Here is a 24,303-nt window from a genome sequence, read left to right as displayed (position 1 = left end):
ATAAAAGACGATTTAACAACAAAATCAATGTCCATGTACACAAGCAAAGCAGAACAAGGAATTGATTCACCACTTCCCATTGGTGGCAGGTGTTCAGCCATCCTCAGGACAGAAGGGCTCCATCACACATAACTGGCTTGGGAAGACAAATGTCATCACTCTGAACATCCTCTCCCTCACACTGCTGCTTCTTTCCCCTAGTTAATACACTGAGCATGATGCCATATGGTCTGGAATATCCCTTGGGTCAGTTAGGATCAGCCGTCCCAGCTGTGTCCATTCCCAATTCCTTGTGCAGCCCAGCCCACTCTCTGGTGAGGTTGGGCAAGAAGCAAAAAAGGCTTTGACTGTGTTTCAGCCCTGCTCAGCAATAAACAAAACATCCCTGAGCTATCACCACTGTTTTGGTCACAAATCCAAACAGCCCCAAACCAACTACTCTGAAGACAAAAAACTTTATCCCAACCCAAACCAGGACATTCTGTTTCTGCTTAAAAAGGAATTAAGGGCATGCATTAAAGCTTACTAATAAAACAGTTACTTGCCAAGAATGATGCCAATGAACTTGATTACAGAGGAAAGAACAGGAAAACTCAGAAGATTAACATTTTAAACCTTATAATTGCAAGAACAAACTGTCATGTTTAACTGAGGATATGAGGTTTGAAGTAGCAGTACAACATCCTCATGAAGTTGAAATAACAACCAGACCTCCTCCACATGGTAAAGCACAGTGATTATGTCATAGATGGCAGAGAACCAAGAAGCTGCATCTCACCAGCAGCACTTACACAGATGCTTAAACAGGCTAAATTTCTCATTCTACCTCTCCCATCAACTGTATTTCTATACTTCCCCATCTTTCCACAGGACTCTAAGTACTACTCTAAGAAATGTATCAAACAGATCCTGACATTAAGTTCTTCACGACTTGCTTCTTGAATGTGCTTGCCAAAATCAATTATCAATGAAACTCAAGAGAATGCAGAAAGTCAAGAAGGTGCAAACACAGAAGTTCTCTGCTTATAAGATTCATTCTTCACTTGCTTTAGTGGATGCAGAACCAGCCTTTATTTCCAGGAATCTCTTGCATCATTACAGTGAACTAGTTAAGGACAAAGTACTGAAAATAAGCCGATCAATTTTTCTTAAATGATTTGCAGAACCATCTAGAAGCATGTAAACAATCAAAGTGCATGTTCCCAAGACCTATTAGAATGCTAAACCCAGATCTCCAGCAGTTCTGCATCTGTTGTTCTTCATCTTGCAGCATGCCACTTTTTTTGCTATTAGAAGATCAGTAATAGAATTATTAGACCAATACTGGATTTCCTACTTGATTCCTCTTCTGCACTATTTCAAAAGAGGAAGAGCTAGGCAGTCTGTTAAATGGGAGACTACTCAGCTACCAGTATACTGCTTCAGTCAATCTGTAGGACTGGCAGTTAAGACAGGGTTATCCCCAAATTTGTATCAAAAATCACCTCCCCGTGGAACTATTCTTGCAGACTGCAGTTTCCATGACACATCTGATGTTCTCTCTAGTCTTTCCAAGAAGAGATGAAGCCTGGAGACTAATTCACATAAGAGAAATAACACAATGAACAACAGGGCAAGGATGGGTGTAGGGAAAACAGGTTCTTGCACACACAGAGCACCAGTCTGCTCTGTACCCCTAATTAGGCAGGGGGGGAAGTTAAATACCCCCTTTCTCCCTATCCACAATCCCCTCTTGTCTTCTCAAGAAGCAGTCTTCTTTTACAGACCTTAAACAAAATGCACACCTTTTCTCCACCTCAAAATCACCCATTCACATCAGTGAGGACTAAAAAGATGTGGCTAAAAAGAATCAAGAATGCAATCAGGAGGAGCAGACGGCAGGTTATGTTTCCTTTGACATGGCACTTGCTGCATTTAAGATCATCTTTAGAAAGACAGATCAAAGAGCAAGGAAAAATCTGCAAAAGCCCTTAACTTTACCCTCCAAACTCACATAAATTCTGAGCTATCATGATGTTTTTGAAGTCTTATGTAAATTCCCTTTTTTACTGCAGTAGAAGCAAAAACAATAAAAGAGAGAAAAGCATAGTGGTATTTTCCAGAAAACATTATTTTCAATATTCCAAGTAGAAGTTTATCCAGCTGCTGAACACAGCATTATATCTTCTGCATCAATGAACTCAAATTTAACTTTTATTCCATGTCTAACCAAGGAAGCAGAGAAAGACTGCAGCTTCTCGAGTTCTTTGTTAATGCATGCAGGGTGCTGTAATACCCACAATCATCTGAAAATTGAAGAGTAGAAACAGATTCCCACTAAAGCTGTCACTGAAGCACAATATATTAGGTGTTACCATGTACCAGTGTACATCAAGGGAGAGTTTCATTTTATATGACATGATAAACTTCCATCCTTGTGAATTAATATGGTGTTAAAAAAGATGCTATAAAGCTCCTGCATCATTTCCACATGAAATTAATTTACAAAACCATCTGAACATCATCCGTATCTAAGAAAAGAAGAATGAAAAAAATATTTCAGCAAAGAATGTTGCAGGCTTAACAAAAGAAAAGTATGAAGCTTGAATTTATTGAAAGGAACCAGTTTTTCTATTACCTATATTTCATCTGCTCCAATTCTGCATCTCAGAGATCAATAAAAAGGAAACCAAGTATTTTCTTTTTAGCTGCTGCCCATAGTAACAGTAAGTGAAATGAAACTTGGTTAATATTAAAAATTGCCCTTAATTAGCTCAGAAATGCTGATACAAAATGCATCTTCAAATTAACCATAATGTGGTATACTGGGATGGAGTTAACTTCCTTCACAGCAGCCCAGATGCTGCCAGTTTTTATATCTGTGGCTAAACAGTGGCTAAAACAGTGATGGCAATGCAACAGTGTTTTGGCAACTGCTGAGGAGTGCTTGTAGAGCATCAGGGAGGTCTTTTTTTCTCCAATTTCCCCCTTGGTGAGTGGGCTGGGCAAGGGTCTGGGAGGGAATGCAGCTGGGACAGCTGACACAAACTGTCCAAAGCAATAACACAGAACACCAAACTGGGATTAAACTGGGAGCAGTCTGCCTCAGGTAGCCATCACTTATCAGTCTGATGGTGGGAGGTAGTGAGTGGTGAGTGATTTCCTTTGCATCCCATGTTCATTTTCCTCTTCCTAATCAGAATTCAATAAATCAGCATTCCTTTTCAATTTGTTTTCTGGTTTAGCTCTTGTGGCAGTGTACAAGAGGCCACAGAACTGTGCTGTGCCATGGAATGGAAGAAGCTCAAAGAGCAGCCAAACAGGAGCATCTCTCAACAGCTCCTAGAACCGTGCCCAAGGAAGTCAGGGAACTTCATTTTATGAAACAAAATCTGTAATTTAAATTAGAGGAGCCAGCAGCTCATCTGCAGACAGAGTGAGTAGGGCTGCTGCAGCTCAGCAGTCACAGCACAAGCTCTGCTGGACACACATCATGCTAAATGCAATGAGAATTTGCCTTCAGACAAGGCTATTGAACAATTGTTTCAATCAGAACGCAAGTCAAACTGAGCTTCCAACTATTCCTAGTCCTCATCAAGCTGAGGCTTCCTAAGTGAATGAGACTGAAAATTCAGTTTCCTTCCCAGCTCTGCGTCTGATCTGATCTAGACATAAATTGAAATCCATCAGACCGTGACCAATTAGCAGAGCGAGTGTGTACTGCCACAGCCTCACTGCTGGGTTCCACCTCCAGCACTGCAACACCTCCTCATGCAGGTGTGAAGCTGCTTGGGCAGGCTTTAGGTCTCTGCTTGGCTACTACCAGCTATCAGATCCCCAGAGCACAGTATAATTCCCATGGTTTCATCTAAGCCAGAAGTAGCAGAGTAACACATACTGCTCTCCAAAACCTCATCAGGTTTTTTCCTTTACTGACAGGCACTTAAAAAAAATTAAACAACAAACATCCCTTTTACTACAACAGAAAATTGTTAGTAAACAATTGTTACCTCATGTCAATACATCATTATGTTACATCCTGATTTTGGGAAGCTAATGCTTCTACCTACAATGCTAAATAGTTGCAAGCAAAGAACAGCAGAGTCCAGGTCTTCCATATCTACTTCTCCTCTGCCTTCAGTTCACCTTGTTTATTCTCTTTCTGTCTTGAAGAGATTACTATCTATTTCATACAGCACCATAACCTTGCACAGAGATTCCAGGATCCAACAAAAATAAATGCATTATTAATAATAAAATGATAACTTACATCATAGTCAGAGCAAGTCTTTACCTAAGCAGGACTAAAACCTTCAATTTATTTATATATAGCATATGTATATACATATTTGCATACCTATACATGTGCCTATATATATATATTCCTATATACACACCCCATACACATTTGACATATATAATCTACAATTTTTATAAATATTGGATATTGGAATTTATAAAATTTCCACAGATATACATATGTTTCATATATATTTTAGCATATATAATGGTGACTGGTCACCTGCTTCCTCCTCCAGATTGTTAAATCCATTTCTCTGTAGAGAAGCAATTCCTTTTTCCAAAGGAAATAACACTGAGGGTGGTGCCAAAAGCAGAAAGCGACAGAAAAGTCCAAAAGTTGAGAAGACAACCAAGCACACTTGCCAGCAGGAGGGCAGAAGCGGCGGGAGCAGAGGCCCAGAGCACTGAGGGCTGGAAGTCTCTGTGGGCACCACCTCTGGACCTGGGAGCCTCAGCCCACACACTCCCTGTGGAGGATGACAGCAGTGACGGGGAAGCCCACAGAGAAGATTCCAAACAGAACAGCAGGAAAGAGTCCAAAATGGACTGTTCCAGAATGGAAATTTTGCCTTAATAACTTTCCCACCAGCTTTATTACCTCCCTTTTCAACTTGCTGTTTCATAAACCAAAGATGAGGCACTAAAATGGTGCATTTATGGACTTGGTGGTGCTGCATAAGCTCATAACTCAGACAGACTTTATGACTGCAAGTCATTTGTATTGATTTATTTACTTCATTAGTGAGGGGAAAGATGTAATTCTGCACTGATGGAGAATCAAATTGAAGAACGAATAGCTGATTAGGCATTTTAAAATCACATTTCGTAGTCAAGTTTTATAATGGCGTATCCAAAATTAAATACTAAGAGGATAAACAATCTAAATCTGAAGTCAGAAACTTAAATCATTGATCTGATCTGTAGACAGGAGTCATGCAGCTGCTTTACAAACTCTCACCTTACCTCCCCTTGAGGTAAGTTGACCAAGTTTTTCAAGATGTGCTAATGTAATTATGAAATCTCTTTAACTGCATAAACAGCACAACAAGTTTTCACTACCAGGCGTTGAAGGCCCTGTGTTGATTGAGACCAACAGTTTCCTATAAACATAGCTGGATACTCAGGGAAGTCCCTTCCTACCAGCCACTGTACACAATACAGTAAAAAACACTGTGCCTTTGAATCCCAAATAATTTTGGCGTTTTCCTTTAATGCATGTTGGAATAATTACCATCAAAGTAATAATTTTGCAAGCATGAAATATCATCTTTAAGTGGGAAATTAATCTTCCCAGACTAGGAGACGTAAATATTTAATTCTAAGGAGCAAAAATTAATACAAGAAGTTGGAAAAAAGATGCGAGTCTATGAATAACAATACTCACCACCTTTCTGTTGGACATCTCAAAGTAGCATAAGAAGTTAAATAAGCATTATTTTCTTAATTTTCTTGTTTTACCTATAGGGAAAGTTGGGTGCAAATTGCTCAAGGCCACAAAGAGAGATAGAGATGTAACTAAGGAGCAAAGCTGAGGCTCTTTAGTCCCCCTGCAGTACCCTGCTATTGCACCACACCTTACCATGCAAATCACAGAAGCAACAACAGAAGTCCCATCCTGTTTGCCTCCCTGGCATCATCCTTCCTCTGCTGACTCTCTACAGAGCTCTTCCCACCTACCTTGCCCTTTCTGGATAACTCAGCCATCTGGCAAGGCCTGCCAGGAGCATCCAAGGCAGTACCATGGCCAGTGCAGACAGCAGTGCCAGGACATCCCCATGGCTGCAGCCTCCACAGAGATAACCAGGCAACAGCACTGGTGGGTACAGCACCATGGGAGGAGGATCTCCTGAAAGACTGAACTTCCCAGGAGGGCTGAATCAGCTCCATCACTACCTCATGGAGATCCAGGAATGGACATAATGAAACATGATGTCAGCACTCAGAGAAAATAACCTGTCATACCAACCTAATGCAGCCTGAATCTTTAATACGATATTGATTTCGCTAATGTTCCTCCATGCTGCCATCTGGAAGCAAAATACATCTCTGTTATATAGTAAACTACACTCAGGGTCATGCAGGACAATAGCCAATATCATTATTAAGAAGGTTTTTTTTGTTGCTGCCCCTTTTTTTAAGGAGCTAAGATACTCAAAATTGTGCATTCAAAGGCAGTCATTAATGTTATTGGCACTAAGAGAAAAGCTGGTCATGCCTAATTCCAGTCATTTGGTCTTCCATCATCAAAGGAAGACAACTCTACATGGCAGACATGTCCTAAGAAAGGAGGCAAGGAAGGCTGGCAGAGCTGCAGGATTTACAGAACAAGGTGCTGCAACACTAAATCAACATTTTAGTTCTCGCTTCAAGAGCTCTTGGTCAGGATACTTGTTCTTTTTTTTCCCATCTCTTCTCACTATGCAAGTTAAATACTATTTTTTCCATCAAATGGCTAATCTTACATTTCAAGACTTCCCAATTTAAATATGCTGAACATGCACAATTTTCCACTGATTTGGGGAGAGGTGTGTTGTTTCTGTCATCACACTGAAGACACAGGAAGCTCTGCTACTCTAAGAACTAATTGCAGAAATCCAGCTACTAAACTCCTTCACCAAAATCCAGACTCTTTTCTTCCCAATCCCCTGCAGGACAAGGACTTGCTTTACTACAATTCTTTTCCCTCTCTCACAGCCAGCTCTCAGCCATCTTGTATCATCACTATTACACAGAATTATGTTTCCAATAAGGAAAAGAGAGGTTAAACCTTTTTTTTTTTTTTGGATGCAACCCTATCAGGTGTCTAAAGAACTGTCTTTTGTGTAGGTCTTAAAGGCAGCAGCATTTGCAGTTATTCATCATCTTTGCCTTTTATGCTGTAACTGCAGGCAAACGAGTTCGTTATTCACCATGTTTTCTGCTTAATCTCACACTTCTCATTATGGTGTATTTGGGGCTGTTCCCTGCTTCCTCCCCCACATTTGATACATGCTACCCTTCTCATTGACCTTCTCAGAAAACAGCAGAGACCACACCACGCTTGGTGCTATGACAATGCACCTGCCTATTTATTTTAAATCCAGAGCTGGCCCCAGAGCAGGATTCCACTTAAAGTGGGGCAACTATTTCTTCAACTGCTGAGAAAAATCTTCCTCTGGCAGACAGCTGTGATAACTCCTGTCAGTGAATAAATTATGAAATGCCTCTCAGAAAAGTGTTATAACTATAGTTAGAATATACAAGATGACTCAATGCTGAAAAATGGTATCTCCATCTGTTAGATTCAAAAAGCCAGGAAACTTCATTTAGAAATCATACAACTTTCCTTCAACTTTCCTTTCCTGCCAAATCTTTTCCAAAATTGTAACCTGCCTTGTTCTACAGCTCAGAACACTATTTTTGGATGATACCTCACTACAAATTAGGATTACTTTGTTTTCTTTATGCTTTACCTGACTGCAAACAGGTAAAAGTGGGGAGGGGGGGTGGTTAAAAGTAATTATTAGTAGAGGGACCTCTGCCAGATGGCCAAAATGAAAAGTGCAGTGGGTCAAACATGTTTCACCTCTGAGGGAAATGAACTCTGCTAATATTCTTCTACTACTACTTCTGTGTATTTAAAAAAAACTACGGCATTCATAAGCTGTCCTGCTTTCTTCAGAAATGTATGCATAAAAATAATTTTGAAGAATAATGATCAGGTGCAGTCAAATTTTAACATGTTCTCACATAGGACATGGATTTTTGGCTAACCACAGGGAAGTTCTGGGGGTTTTTTTCCTTATTTTTAAAGGTGGCAAATGCTCTTAAGCAAACAAAGCCTTATGGACATCAAAGCTTCACCGATCCCAGGAGTTTCTGCTGTAAAAGTACCAGTATTGATATGGTGCACTTTAAGGAACACTTCCAAAAATAGCTAGTTTGCTGTTTAGATGCTATCCAAATAGTTACATTATCACTGAAGATGCTGTAGAGAAGATGTATTTAAAAAAGGTTTACGCTGCAAGCATAAGACCTGCAATCTTAGATATGACAACCACAGATCTTCTGTGATGTTCAGAAAAAGGGATTTTATTGACCCATTTTACTATTTTTTCCCTCAGAAAAAAATAAATAAATTAAAATCTCAAAAACATCCTAATATTCACAAAGTACAATCTCTGCTTCCACGATCTGCGGTGCCCTGAAAATAGCTTAGTGCTTTGATTTGGGCTGAGTTTTGTCACAGCTGTGCAGGAGATACCACCAGTGAGTCTTCAGATGCCCTCTACCTCTCCATTTTAGTTAGGCCAGGCAGATTTGGTCCTCCTTTGTATCACAATTCAAGTGTTTCAAAGAGTCCATTTATTTTTCACCAAAGTGAGCCCAGAAAAATAATTGGAATATTTTGTACAAAGGATTGTCTGGGTCGTGACAGAGTCAGCACACCTAGAGAAAAATGTTCATAAAACAAAAACCTTTATTCAAGAAGATTCTATAAATCCTTCATGATTTATGAAGCTGAGTCAGTGTTTCTATAGTAAAGGAAGTTTAAGTCTAACTAAAAAATTTTAAAAAAAGAATCCACCTACTGCAGTATCAGCCTTCACCTGCTATTTAATTCCTCAGAGGTTCCATTCTTTCCAACCTTTCAAGAGATCAGGTAGCTCCTGCCACACAGTACTTAGACTTTTTTTTTCCCCCATTTTACATGCAACCAGAGTAATAAAACTTTTTTTTTTTTAATCACAATTTCAAGGGGAAGGAAAAAGCAAAACCTGAAAACATTCCTAGTAGTTTCACAGGACAACAAAAAAAGGAGCTTAGGGAACTTGGATAGGCAGAAATGTCAGCAGTGTAATTCAATCAAGACATACTTTGCAGCACAAGTAATGGGTTTCAGGGCACCTTGCAGCAGTTAAGGAACCCAGGAGTTTATGGAGAGGGAAAGGTCTCCCTCACATTCCAGCTCAACAATGTAAAGAGCTTCACAGACCTTTGCCATGGGTAGAGTTGATAAAAGAAATTGAATTAACCATGCTAGCTCAATTAAATACACACAAAATTAGGCTAGGGGAATTAGTGAAAAACCACTACAAAGCTGATTATATGTTAAGCATTAGCTACTAAGAACATTAACATAATGAATTACTATAATAATTATTTTAAATCTGTACAATTAATATATTCTTCTGTAGGTCTCCATTAGTAATACTACCTTTAAGTAAATGCTACCAGCATTTATACATTACTTTGAAAGTTCTGCTTTTGAAGAGATACATATTATTTTGAATTATTTTCTGTCAAAGAAAAAAAATATGGTGATTAGGTTAGTTCAAAAATAGGATTTTTAACTTATCCATTTTGAATATAGAATATGGAGCAAGTCAGTTTCCAGCACCCTAAATTCCCATGTGCCATTTGAATAGGAACAGACTTTTACCACATGTTTGAGGAATGACAACATGCTTTTCAATGCTGTACTGGGAAACACTTTGCTATAAAAAACACTATTTCATACATCACCATTCCTAATTAGCTGCTGGCAATATTTGCATTATTTAAAGCTGCTTCACTGCTAAGCACTGTAAGGTTTAGCAAATCATGCAACTTTTCTTTAAGCTCACCACTGAATTTCCATTACCCACTAGCCATCCTCAGACAAGCTTCTCTGCTTCCCAACCACTTCACTCCCTGGGTCAAGAGGGAGATGCACATTTCACATCCCCATTCTCTCTGCAGTTGATATTCTGGGGCACTCAGAGTTACCCTAGGGCAGTGGGGAACACTGACCTATTTTGTATGAAGTGAAGGGCCTGTCTCTTCCTATATTTCCTGGTACCAGCCTTATTCTTTATTTCTGCTAACACCCAAAATAGAAATCATTTAAAGAGTCCAGCTCTTTAAGCAGTTGCTAGGTCACATTCTCAATGAAAGAGCATGAAAGATTTCTAAAGAAGTTTTCCTGAAGCTTCAGAGCCCTGTGGCAATTCAGACAAAAAGTATTTGCAACCTAACCAAAAAATTACTTATATTAAAACTCCTATTGTAAAACTGCTGCAAAACCTCTTGTCCTTAATTATAATTTGGGTTTTTTTAAGCCCTGTTTTAGAGATATTGTTTGCTCATGTAAGCTAAGCCAGTAGTCAACAGGTTCACATAGGTTTTGAAAGTCTGTTTGTTACTCTATGCCAGTTTTCAAAAATCAAAGCAATTTTGATTGAATAAATACAACTTCCAAGTAAAAATTGTGTGTTTGCACCTTCCACAAGCAGGCCAAGGTGCACAGTTTAACGGAATAAGCCAAGCTCAATCTGCTTCCATGAAGAGCCTTCCCTGGTCCTACTCCTCCTCTTCCCCCTACCTCCCACAGCCCCATCATCAGTGGGATGCATGGAACTGTGCTGACTGCCACATCAGAGATCAAAAAAGACAACCCAGTACACAAGTCTAAAAAGCCCTAAAGATAGAAGCCTTTCCTTTTCAGTCACCAATAATCCTGTCTACTATTTTCTGAGATCAAATAAGCTTGATCTAGGGCCCTACCTGCTTTACCTACAAAAAAGTAGAGCTCTCACCTGATCCTTTCAAGGCAGCAGTTCTCTAAGTAGCCCTAGAAACCAGGGATGAAGACAGGATTTGTTGGCAATTACTAGTGTAAACCACAAAGTCAATAGAATAGCAGTGTAATTCACAGGTATTTGTCAAACACTGACTTGTTTTCTGTTTTCAGTGAGGTATGAAAGGCTGCACAAGCCAGGCAAGAGCCTACATTTCCCCTCCAACAGCCAGCAACATCAAGGCCCCAGGGAATCTGCTCATGAAGAGGCAAAGCATGCACCACCATGTCCTCAGAACACACTCTAGCTGGTGAGGCCAGAGCTTTGAGCCAGAAACATCCTTTCCTATTTAACAGCTTTCAGTAGATGTTCCTGAAATGTCCTGTCACTTTGTGAATCAGTGCAGAGGGCCACATGACAGCTACACAGCCTAACTACACTGGGCAGAAAAGCATTTCTTTCCTGGGCTTTGAACCTGCAGCCGACACTGGATGCTGCCAGCTCTTCTGCTGGAGAACACACAACACTCACTCCCCAGGTATTCCCTGCCTGACAGACACAGACCTCCGTCCTATCTGTGTCACTGCAGATCCTCTCCAGCCTGAAGAATTATGTCTTAGTTCATCATTCCACTTTCAGAAATCATCCTTTGCCTTTAATCACCTTTGTTTCTCTTGTCCACATTCTCCTCCAGTTGGACTGTCGTTTTAGAGATGACCACACCTCTTGATTTCAGGTTTTGGGTGGGGTTTTTGACCATAGTGAGAGGCTGTTTGCATAAGAATGTCTCTTCAATCTTAAGGCATTACTACTGAAGGTAAACTGGCAGCTCAAATCAATACATCAATTTTCCTGTGACCTTCTGCTGCCCAGTTGCTCAGCCTCATAAAGCCTGTCTGCAATTTCTCAGTTGGGTCCCAGTCTGACTACCCTGAATACTTAAGTATCATCAACAACTCATTCACTTCACTGTTCCCTGTCTTTTCCAAGTTACCCATTAATATATCGAGCTGCACAGGCTCCAGCAGAGACATCTGCAGTCCTTTACTGGTGGCTTGATTTCCACCATGAGATTTTCCCATTTTACTGATACCTGCATTCTGCAATTTTTCTTCCATTATTAATTCACTTGAAGATTTACCTTGCTGGTCCATTGCAGTGTTGGGGCAGGGCTTCCATATTTTTTTTTAAATGAAGTGCAGTTGATGATTTTGTCAAACACCTATGGAAAATCCCAGTATATCACCTCACCTGACAATCATCTTTGTTCACATGTTTACCATGTGCCTCAAAGAACTCCAGTAAACAAATAGGGAAAGCCTTGTTGTTGCAAAACCCACACTGACTATTCTGCTATCTATTCTGTTCACTCAAAGGTGAATTCTATTATAAAAATTACTCTATCTCCCAGATAAGGGCAATGGGCTTTTTTAGGCTTCCCTGGAAAGTATGCCTCACCCTTGCTCTTTACCATCCTTTCAGTCTTCTAAAGTGCAAAATCATATTAAGTGAATCAAATTAAGGTGAGCAGTTCCATAGCACAAGTAATGTTTCTGTCCTTCAAGGCACACCACACTATAGTGATGACATGTCAATCTATTTTAGTTATGTTATTCCTCCAATCACCTTTTCTACAGGCACCAAGACAAGTCCTTTGGTATCTGCCTCCCTCACAAGAGAGATTTCCGGGAATTTAAAACTCCCACATTCTTCACTGGGATGGAAAAAGTGATAAAATAACTTGATTTTACTATTGCGACTTTCTGCTTTGAATATTCTTGAAAAAAGAGCAGATATGCACATCACAGAACAGGGTCTGGTAGATGAACTCTTTTCCTTGGAGTCTACTGCATTATGCTTTAAACCACCACAAAGATTTGACCCTTAACTTCTCTCAATATTTCTTTGAAAAACCAACACAACCAACCAAAAAATAAACACCACAAACCAAAAGCAACCCCCACAACAAATACCATCCTTTTCTGCACTCCCAGAGCTGTCTTCAGCTTCTGGGTGGGCGTCTTCTCATTTTTGTTGTCCCTGCAGAGATGTTGAATTTATGCACACTGTAGCTACTACCACAGAGCAGCTTCAGTGTGACATTTTGAAACTGCTCTGCACACTCAGGAGCCAGATGCTGCCTCTCTCCTTACAAATCCCCTCCCCAGTTCATGTAGGCAGCTGCCACTGACAGTGTTTAAAGCTAATTTGCAGCATCCCATCCCAATATGACACAGTTGTTGCACCCCATCCCTTTACAATCTCTCCCATTTTCCTCCACAGCACTGACAGCAATAACACAATCCTATTACCATGTTTTTTTCTTTTCCATGCCAAAACTCACTGGGATTTTTCTGCTACCTATAGCAGATTTGACTTGACTTTAAGCTTTAAAATACAGCACAGCTTCTCTGCCAGCTCAGCCTACTCCAGCTCTCTCTGTACTTTGACACTGCATTATCCCAGCATTTATCACCCTCCTGCCACATTTAAGATGCATGTTATGGCAGTATCCTCTTTTAAAGACAAGTATTTAGTTGCACATTTTAGTACTTCGTTTTCTGGGATTAATGCAGAAATACATATAAAATGTATCAAAATATTTTGATTTTGTTTTCTTCTGCGCGTGTTTAAGTAGCACTTCACTGGATCCCACCCTTTCCTTCTGTTTCCTACCTAGTTACTGATAAGGGACAACACAGGACCTACACAGAGCAGGGCTGAGGAGTTACTGCCTAAGTTTTGTTTCCAGAATCTCTGGATTCACTGCACCATGGATAGAGGCAAGATGCCTTTACCACTGGGTGCTCCTCTTCCCTTCCTAGGGACCTGTCCAAGCACCTTGTCACGCCCACCACCACTCCAGTGCCCAACACGCAGGCAGCACTTACCTGAGTAACACAACATGGCTTTAATATTTTCTCTTTAATTTAATATTTCCTCCTACTTCAAAAAGCCTGGGAATATATTTTCAGTGCAGTGGCACACTTTACAAGGAGAAGAAATCATGATCACACTCAACTGCCTCACCACCAAGTCACCACCCTCCTGCTGCTATAGAGATAGGACTAGAATCACTTAGCCCTGACATGCTCCCAAGAGAGCTTCTCTGCCTCCTTTCCCCTTCCCTCAGCAACACCAGCACTGCTGACACAAAATCAACCCCCCGGAAAGAGCAGTGTCAGTGAGCCCCTCCATAATCCAGCTTTCCTTCACTTCAGCCACCCTTGACTTAAGAGAGCTTTGGCTCCAAGAGCCCTGAGCTGCTCTGAGAAGCAAAGATAAACCATGTTTTGGAAAGTCAGAGCGGGAAATTGAGAAGCACAAACACAAAAGAGATTAAATATCCCTACTTCTGCCTGGCAGCAGATACTCCTAAATCCCCAATGACACCCTACACTGAACCTTCCATAAAAATTACAGTGGCATTCTATCATTGTGAACTACATAAAACCACGCTAAAAGCACGGCAATACATCCTCCACACATCATTCAGAGTAGCAATGGATAGCCAAGGTCAAGGTGCTGTGAGAGAAGCCACAACTCTCCATTGCCATCTGGATTTGGAGGAATAGGGATGGGAATGGACTTCACTGTCACTGCACTTCTTTCTCCACAACACTGGTGCTGCAATAGTGCCATCATGAAGGAAAGACATCACCTCTGTGTAAGTAATTTTGGAGTGCAGGAGGGAAGCCCAGGTATCAAGAACAGAAAGTTAAAGGAAGCTTTGAAAACAGTTCTTACTGACATTAACAAAGAACTAAATTATTCATGCTACTGAGTGCAGAAAGAGGTGCTGACACAGGTGATGGCTTGCATGAAAAGATTTCCAGTCTCTACTAGCCACACTGAACCTCTGCTTTTAAATACACACGAGGTCTCACACTTCGATAGATTGCACGTGAAGTGGTTACTTATCTACTCTGTATCTAAATTGCTTAAATTTTTTTAGCTCCTCCAAGATTCTTGCGTGCTATCTGATAAAAACAGCAGAGTGCCCGTTTTCAGAGAGTTCTTTAGTTCATCTCTGATACTCACTAACATCCCTCCAGGTACCAGCAGACACATGCATACTGAAGAAGCTTCCTCATTGATTTATCCAAGGTCTCTGATCCAATAAGCCATTTATCACTGTCAAAAGGACAGGGACAAATAAATTTAACATGATGTGTTAAACACATAGGCCATAACATGATTGAACCTCATTTTCCAAGGGCCTTCTCTTCAACCTAAGAAATGTGGAAGCACGAACTGCACTTGTATGACAGCCATACTACAGCTGCACCTATTGCTTCTCCACACAGGAAAAAGTTGCAGGCACAGAACCAGAAATTATTAGAAAAAGATCCAAACAACTGGGTTAAAGTCTCTTTGAAATGTGCTTCCAGTGTTGACATAAAGTCATTTTTTTCCTGTGGAATATGGTTTTTTTGCAGGTGGCTGTGATACCCTTGGAAAGCCTAGGAACAGACCTAGTGACAAATTTGGAATTTCACAAATTACATGTATTTGTGGCAGAAATGTAAGCTACTGGAATTTTAAGACATCTCTAAAGAAAAAACTAAACAGAAAATGAACCATACTTTGCTCTCTACCCAGGCTTTATAACATACTTGTAAGCAAGAATGTTTTCTCCAAGATCCCAGAAACCCATTTTAAAGAGTCCCTATTCAGGCCAATCACGGGGTTCCCAAATTAACTAGATGTCTAAGCATAACATGTATTATCCAATTCCTCTATGGGCATCGTAAAAAGTGCAATGAGTCTAAATATACTCAGAAAACTTCCTAGGTATATTAGTATAATTTTTTCTATTAAATGAATGCAATTTAATAAATTCACATATTCTTAAAGAAAATGTTAGATGGATTTAACTAACATCAAATTCAATGCCACATAAAGGCAGTCTACAGCAAAGAGTAGAGCACAGCTCCTGATTTTGCCAGAGCACTACAAAATATTACCAGATGAAACAAGCATCTTCCTTGCCTTGAAAAGCTTCTTTACTTTTCCCCACTTGTTCTACTCTGAGTTATCACATTTCCTTCCTCGCCTCACTTCTTACAGCCTTACTGATGTAACCATTACTTTGAAACCTGCTGAAAGTTCTAAGCTCTCTTCTGCAGCTTCCAAATCCAATAATACTGCTGTGGTCAGGATATAGAGTGCAGACATGGCTAATACCAGAAGCATAAGCATCACTCACTGCAGAATTACTTATTTTTTAAGACTACTTATAAAGTTCAGCTTCATAGTAGCAACTTCTTTACCACACTTCCTGAAAATCAGAGGAATTCTATTCAGCTTATTACAACTCATAAATAAATAATTGAGCACAGGTACAAACAGATTACATCACCTGCTGGGAATCAACACTGCAGCAGGATGCTCTGCAATTCTGATTAATATATTTTAGTCTAATCATTATCATAGTCAATTGAAATAATTCATATAAACGTATTTGATTTGCCATCCTCAATCCCGCAGGACAGAATTGCATAAGGGTTCAATTATACCCCATAACTCTTCAGATATAAACATTGACTCAGTCTGGGGCTAGGATTGGATCCAGCTGCATCCAGTCTCCTCAGAGGTGTTGAGAAAGCAAAAGGGTCCTTCTGCACATGATTCCTCAGTGGGAGGCTCTCCCTGATGAACTTGTGAAGCTTCCATTCTGCCTGCAACACACACATACCCCAAACAAGCATTTGGGGTTACCACACACAGCTGCACTGAAGGCAGATCATCAGTCCTGAGGTAGTTTGGACCAAGCTCTTCCTCACTGACACAAAATTACCCAGTTCCATCTTAACTGGAAAAAAAAACACCACTTAAAAGAAAATGGGGAATAAGAAGCAGAAAAAAATTTACCATGGAAGGGTTTTTTTGGCTGATAACACAGAAGGTAGCTCATTTGAGAAAGTCAGTGCACAACTAAAAAAATATTAGGCACGCCAAATTACCATATAAACCTTTAATTATTGTTTCCAAATATTTATTGCCCTCCAAACGCTGTAAAGGTCACTTCACAATACCCAAACACACAACTTGGATGAATTAGTCACACCAGCATGCTTCAGATTTAGCATTAATTAGATTCACCCTCTTAGTTCCTCATCATATTTTCTGTCTTTTGGTTTAAAATGCCAGTGTATAGCAAACCTTCAAACTCCCAAATATTACAGATATTCCTATTTAGAGAGCAAACGAAATCCCAGTGTGCCGCCATCCCTAAAGTTCCCGCCTTTCTGTTTTCTGTTGGGCAGGTATTATATATCACAGTTCAGAAAAGCAAACTCACTTATTCAAGAAGAGCCAAATGCAGATCAAACAAAATAGCCAATTCAAGAATTGTTTCATCAGTTTATTTTATAGCCACAACAACAATTGACTCATTGCAAAGACATATTAAAAATAATGGAAGAAGGAGCCATAAATGAGTTTTTAAAAGGCTCATATGTCGCAGGGGATTTGGAAGTGGGAGCTGGAAAAAGCTCCAGAAGTTTTATTAATTGTTATTAGCTGGATCACCATAACACAAAAGCTCTTGCTGTGCTAGGTACTCTTTAAAAATATTAAGCTACAAAACATCCCATGTTTTATTATTAATTATCAAAAGATAGATATAGGCTGACAGGTAGAATAAAGCAACAATATTACATCCAAAAAGGGTCATTATATCTTTATGTTTAAACCAAACCTTTCTGTCCACTGAAGCTGATAATTCTCCTTACTGCATAGAACAATACCAAATTTCAGACATGCTATTTCTTGCCTAAAATGACCATGAAAGCACCTAAGAGCAAACCTGCCCTGCAAGAGCTGAGGTTTAACTATGGACAGAACACAATTAGAGTGGAAACCTTGGAAACATCTTGAAGTGGCAATTCCCGGACATTCACTCTAAGAGATATTTCCAAAAGAGGTTTCCCTGACAGCCAGCATTCTCAAAGATGCATTTTCTAAATTAATTCACCGACTGATCTGTATCTTCCCTCCTTTCTGTCCTTTCAGAGACGTTTGCAGGCTAAGAGCACAAAGGCAGTAAAAGCACTGAGCAATCAAGAATCCTTTTTAGAGCTAACAAGCATTACAAGAGACCCTTAGAGCCTTTAAAACTGCTGAGTTCAGCTGGAGGTGGTTCAGCAGCGTTTATTTTGGCACATCTGAGATTGCTATGGAGCAGACTGAACTGAAGAGTGCTACAGGAGCAGCTGTGCAGCTCCAACCACACTGCAGCACCTCCTCTGCAGCACCAGGCTCATCTCATGTACCACACACACACACAAGGAAACCCCAGCTCAGGATGAGATCACGCAATTCAAGTATCTGGAATTTTCCAGATAACACAAGTGCTGTGCTGTCTGTGGGACACTGAGGTTTTATCTAACTGTTCTCTCCTTGTACAGGTGGTGTTATTATCAGCAGATAAAGGATTCACCCTGCAGCCCTAGGACAGGACTTGGATGCAGAGGACCAAATCTCATACAGCTTTTTGCACTAGAGCTTGTAAATTTACAACTACAATTCTTGTAAACAACACCAAGATGATTTAAAAATACACTGTGGATAAGACTGGGCTCAAATTTTCAGCTCAGACTTCAGATCCTAATATCTGGTTTCCTTTTTCCAAAACCCTTATCAGAAAATTCCTGCCACAATCAGGGATGTTACTTCCAAACCACTTTGATTTTTACCTCCAGATCAGCCTGGAAGATATAGGTAATAACAATTGTGGGTACAAACCATCATTATCTATCCCCCAGATCAGATACACAATAAAACATCTTAGGGGGTGACTAGAATTCAAAATATCTAGCATAACAGGCTTCTGTAGGGGATATAAATTAGCAGTTAGAAGGAGCCGTTAATTTCTCATATTGCTTAAAATTCTCCTAAAATAACACACAGTAAAAAATTCCTTATTGTAACGGCTGATCTTAGAAAATTATCCAGCACTGTGGAAGAGCCAAAGCTACTGAACAAGCTACAGGAAACAACAGCTAATTAAGATGCTTCCTCTCTATCCTGTACTTCCCTTTCAATCCTCCCAAAAGCATTGATCCCCAGAAATACTATTTCTCACCAGTTCAAGGTGCTCATTCTTCTCACTCCCTGTGCATCTGTCTCATTAACTCTTGGCACATTTGGCCCTTAGCCTCTTATTTGGTAACAAGCAGCAAGTGCACACATCTCCCACCCTGCCACAAGCACTCCTTTTGTTGCATTGAGGTAAAAACCAGAAAGCAAGCAGCTCTGCCTCTTCAGGTGGCTTTAGTGCAGAGAGCCAGGCTAGGAAGCAACATGCAGCCTTTGCTCCCAGCCTCCTCCAGGCTCATGGGGGCTCTGTCCCCAGACCCCATTTCTCCCTTCTGGGATCTGGATATCAACAAATTCCATCAGACACTGCATCGTGTCTCCCTCTGCCTCCATAAGGACAGAGTTGGTTTACAAGTTGGTTACAGCTGCAGCAACTGCATACTAGGATTTTACTGTCATCCTTTGTGACCAAACATTCACTCTCATAGTTTTAAAACTCTCAGAGTTTTAAAGCATTGACAGGTCAAAACAGGGGCTGACCTTTAAATAACTGAGACCTTAAGATATTTGCAAGTGCCCCACTCTGTTGCTGCAAACAAGTACTTGGCCAGCTGATATCCCGGCTGTATCTTCACAGCTCAGGCTTAAGAAGTTTAGTTTTGTCACTAAAACCAGGGTAAGGACTCCATTTGAAAGTAATAAATGAAAAAAAAAAAAATAGTCACTGTTGCAAAATGTTGAATATGTAAAAATTTTCTTAAGAAAGGGCATTCTTTGATGTTTGATCTTTGTATACTTACAAGCCTAGTCAACAAGAATGGAGATCTAATTCATGAAACAGCAGCTAACGAGCAAGCTCGAAGTGACATCCATGTGTTAGAAAAACAAATTACTTGTTGGAATCATTGCCTTGTTAAAGTTTAGGGCTTTATATGCTTCAGTGATCTCAGACCTAAGGGTAGGTTAACAAACCTTGGGAAGAAAGATGCCCACTGATAGTGGAAACAAAGAATGCAGAATTTATGGGCCACAAAGTGTTCAGGTGGAATTCTCAAGATAAGGAAGAAAGTGATGAACTCAGGAGAGCAGTTGTGCTGAAATCAGCTCCAACTGGGTAAAAAGTAATTCCAGCAGGGGGAGATCAGGACCACCAACCATGACTGAAAGTCTGATCATGTGGACTAATTAGCATGAGAAGCAAAACAATCATTAATCAACAGAAGACAGGAGTTAGTGTTCATTGGCTACAAGTTACCCGGTTCTCCTAATAATAACTATTCTTTCCTTGCTAAAATATAGAATATATAGTAAAACATTTTGATAGCTGATGTGATTGACTTCTGGAATTCCACCAAGCACCCTGGATTGCACAACTCTGAAATAAATAATCCATGTTTCTCTCTAGCGTGCAATTGGCTTGATCCACACCACAAAAAGATCTGATTTTTGCTGACAGCACCATCATTTAAGACTCTAAACACTTTTGGTAGCATCCATAATTTTAAACAAACAGATTGTTTTCCCACTTGTCAATCGTAAGTCACATCCTAGTATCCACTACCTAAGAACTAATCACAAGTTCCATGAAGTTTTTTATTCCTTCTTATGTGGATAAAGACACTTGAAAGAGTGAAGAGAAAATCATGTATTTTGATAAACATGCACCAAAGTCTCACGATTTCCCACAATGACAGGTATAAAGTGAATCTAACACATGGATTTATACAAGGACTTATGAGCTTCAGAAGTCTTCTGACTCCTCACTGCATCTGCCTCATTGGTATTCCAGCAATGATATATTGTCTGAAGACAGAAATACTAACACTCCAAGACAGCAGCAGATAATAATGTTGACATTTTCGTGTGGTAAACAAGTTTCAGCTGGACAATATGCTGTGCATACATTAATCAGCTTCCTTTAAGCAACTCATTCACCAGATTGAGTCTAAATGGCTTGAACAACTGGTTACACAAATACATTTTAGTAAACGAGAAGCAAGGCAGTTATTGCTAAATTCTCCTTCTTTCCACAAGCCAGTCTGTAAAAAAGCAGACAGCACGAGCTTCATGGAACAAGCTGCTGCCATGAGACAGAAGCTGTTTTTTTCCTTCATGTAACCCTGTATTGGCTCTGCTGGCATCACAGGCCCAGAGTAACTGCGCTATTCCAGACTAAAATTTGGATCTGGTTTGCAGTGTTATGGAGCCATCCCTTTGTCTGGCAAAGCCCTGCTCAAAGCACAGGAAGCAAGGAGTCATCACTGAGGACTCCAGTGCCAACAGGAAGCCACCACCACCACTGGTTAATTCTAAAGTGCTTGCTTAGGGTAGGGCTCCTCTCCAGAAACATCTAAGCCAGAGAGCTGGAGGTGGCTGGAATCAAACTGGAAGCATTTTCAGGAAATCAGTTGTTTGGATGATGAGCAAAGAGATCCAGGCAGAGCTAGTTAATTATGTAGGAAACACAGAAATAGAAAACCTACAGACAGGGTAGGCTGCCGTGACTGCTTTGCCCTCCTCCATTTCTGTAGCCTCGCGCAGATACACAGAACCACTGGCTCCAGCATCACACAAATATCTGCTGCTTGATTCAAGGAGTTTTACACAGATTTGTTCTCCCATCCTCCATGAATTCAGGCATTCCTCCTGACTTATCCCTCCAGTATCATTTGCATGGCTACAGACAGAAAGTGGGAGTGCTTCCACAGAGGAGATGGGAGAGAGCAACAGTCTTGGGGAGGAAATGGAAGAGTGAAGCTATGCTGGAGAAATAAACCATCCATTCAAAGGTGTTCAATGCAGAATAAACTACAATAAGAGATGAGATCTAACTGGCAGGGATTGATTCCACACACTTTCTCCTCATCTCTTTCTTGATCATATCTTTCTGGAAGGAAAAATTATATTTCAAAGAACAGCTGTTACAGATTCTGTCTTTTCCATAAGAAATCTGAAGCACTCAATTCCCATTATGATCCATTAAGCCAGTGTCTGACTGGAGACATACTCATTAGAGCCCATTTCCTCTGCCTGGATGTATGAGAGCTTCCAGCATAGAATTAATACAACATCACACACACACAAAAAAAAAGAGCATCTTTAGCATCTGTCTTGATTAAAGAAAAAGCTATGAATTAGTTAAAGCATTTCTCACTCTAACTCTCACTGTTATCTTCCACTCAACTTCATTCACACCCCCTTCAAAAGAGAGTCACTGCACAGCCTCAGACTCGAGTCTTTTCTGGTGCTGACAAAGACTCTCACCTGCATGATGATGGTGTGGTCGTCATGGGCTAAAAACTTGAGTTTGGCCTGAAGCCTGAAAGAAGGAACATCTGGAGTTATGTACAATCCTCCTAATTTATATGCTGCTGCCACCACCACACCTATGCATGATCCCTTTTGTGAATCTCTCCTTTCCCAGTACAGAAGCCTCCATTTGCTCTGCAGACTTTTATTTACTTACAGTATACAATCTGGCATGCAATGGCTTTAATACTTTATTTTCATAACAGTTTATATCCTGCCCCAAGTACATTCATCATGGATTCCAATAAAAGCCTACCTTTAAGCAGATAAACAGAACCTCCTACAAGAGCTTGCAGTTCTTTGTGGAGGTCTTGGCAATGCCACTGAATTCATTTTGTCAAAGCAGGGTAGCAAGAATAAGCTCAAAGTAGTTTTGTCTAACAAGTATTTGTAACATCAGCCTTGCTGATGCAAACTTGGCAAATAATCAAGTTAACTGCATAGTGGATTGCTTAATAAGCAACATATGTCTCCATAAAAGAAAATTGAAAGGAAAATAATTATAAACAAAAAGATTGAAACTGCAGAAGAATATAAACTATAATCATGCAGTCCAGTGTTATCACTCTAATAGACTGTGCAGTGCTATTAATCATCGAAATAACCATGTCATTTTAGGAGCACTACAGAAAGCTGATTGTTACTACTGGCAAACCATTCCCCTCCCTAAAATCAAATCCAAATTAAAATATTCTGAAGTTTTAAACCAGCCAAGGTGAAATCCATTTTTGCTGCAGCTGAACCAAACAAAAACAGGAAATGTGCTACTTCCATTTGAGATAATCTCAATTTAAGAAGCTAATGCACCTCTTGTTTGTCACAACAAAGGAGTTACAAACACATCAATGTCTCCTGTTCACGTGGCCAGTGAAATCCTCTGAAGTTTTGTTGTACATCAAACTGCTCCACCAAAACCCACACACAAGAAGAGTACTTTTCCACTCAACATTATTTTTTCTTATTAATGCATGCATGCACCACTCACCTGTGAAAGCTATTTTAGAAACCATGGACACATAATGAACTACTGGTGCAGAAAGATGTACCCTGGGTCACCTACATTGAATCTTCACAACATAAGTAAGCAACAAAAATGCAGAGAAATAGCAGCACTTGCATTTCTACCTGATCAACACATCACACCAGAAACAAGTACCTAATTAGTTTCCAATTAGACTGTTTACATCGTTACTGCAGCAACACAATTGCAATATTTTATCTTGTTTTAGCAAATAACCATTTGCAACCTATACAGAGCAGTGTTATAGTTAACATGCTGTGCTTAAATTAATGACAGATTTTAATTCTAGGTTCAAAAAAAACAACCAAAAAAAAATCCTACAAAAATACCTACAAGACAACATATTTATGTGATTTAAATTATGGTCTGATTGCAAAACTCATTAGCTACAGAGCTCAAAACATACTAGGGTTTCCACATTGTGGAACAAGTCAGGCAGTTATCTTTAGACTCACAGGCTAAATTGCACCTGCATATGAATCTAGTGGGTTGCACTATCAAACCTGAGCTATCCCAGTACAGAACTGCCAGTACTCAAAGAGGTAAATAATCAGGAGTTCATAAACTCTACAGATTTATTTCTGCTTCTACTCCCTTCTGCAACTCAGGCAGGGAAGCAATTGCTCCTGTGCAAACAGTCATTTAGAAAAGATCTTCTCAAAGTGCTCTTGGCACTTTACAATTAATTTTTCCATCCCAAGCTCCTTACAGGAAAATTCCCCTGGAATCTGAGCCAAATTATTCCTATCATTCCTTTCCAGTTGTGCAGCCCCTTGACAGAAAGCACAATGGAGTTGTTATGCCTTCATTATATCCAAATGGGAATTCCATGAAGACTGAGCTTGTTGTACCCTTCCTCAAGTACACTTACACCTTGACTAATGATGGCCACAAGCCTTTTAGCCTAGAAAATTGTCTGCTAAACTTACAGAAGATTCTTCCTCTTTCTTCCCTCTGCGTCCAATTGCACAGCATCTTTTCTTATTTTTAAGTTTTCTAAGTATCAAAGTGGATAGTGCAAACTTACACACCCCTCTCCAGACAAACTTCCCTGAAACAGGACAGATGCCTCAATGAAACTCCTGTGGTAATAAGAGAAAAACTACTTTC

The 24,303-nt window shown here is 40.0% G+C and overlaps 1 protein-coding gene across 14 annotated transcripts in view; it reads right to left on the bottom strand.

Moving 5' to 3' along the window:
* BICD1 (BICD cargo adaptor 1) overlaps window positions 1-24,303 on the bottom strand; it is a 164,976-nt gene that overhangs the window by 114,880 nt on the left and 25,793 nt on the right. For 2 of the 14 annotated variants that reach the window (XM_086884873.1, XM_086884874.1), the window contains exon 1: window positions 23,158-23,326. The exons of 11 other annotated variants lie outside the window; for them this stretch is intronic. The gene's annotated coding sequence lies outside the window, so the exon portion shown is untranslated. Of the gene's footprint in view, window positions 1-23,157; window positions 23,327-24,303 lie in introns of those variants that run through there. One more of the 14 variants, XM_086884877.1, reaches the window with a different exon arrangement.

This window comes from Cyanistes caeruleus, chromosome 4 (assembly GCF_971803275.1).
Source record: "Cyanistes caeruleus chromosome 4, bCyaCae1.hap1.1, whole genome shotgun sequence".
Lineage (NCBI taxonomy): Eukaryota > Metazoa > Chordata > Aves > Passeriformes > Paridae > Cyanistes > Cyanistes caeruleus.
This window is presented reverse-complemented; position numbering and strand designations above follow the sequence as displayed.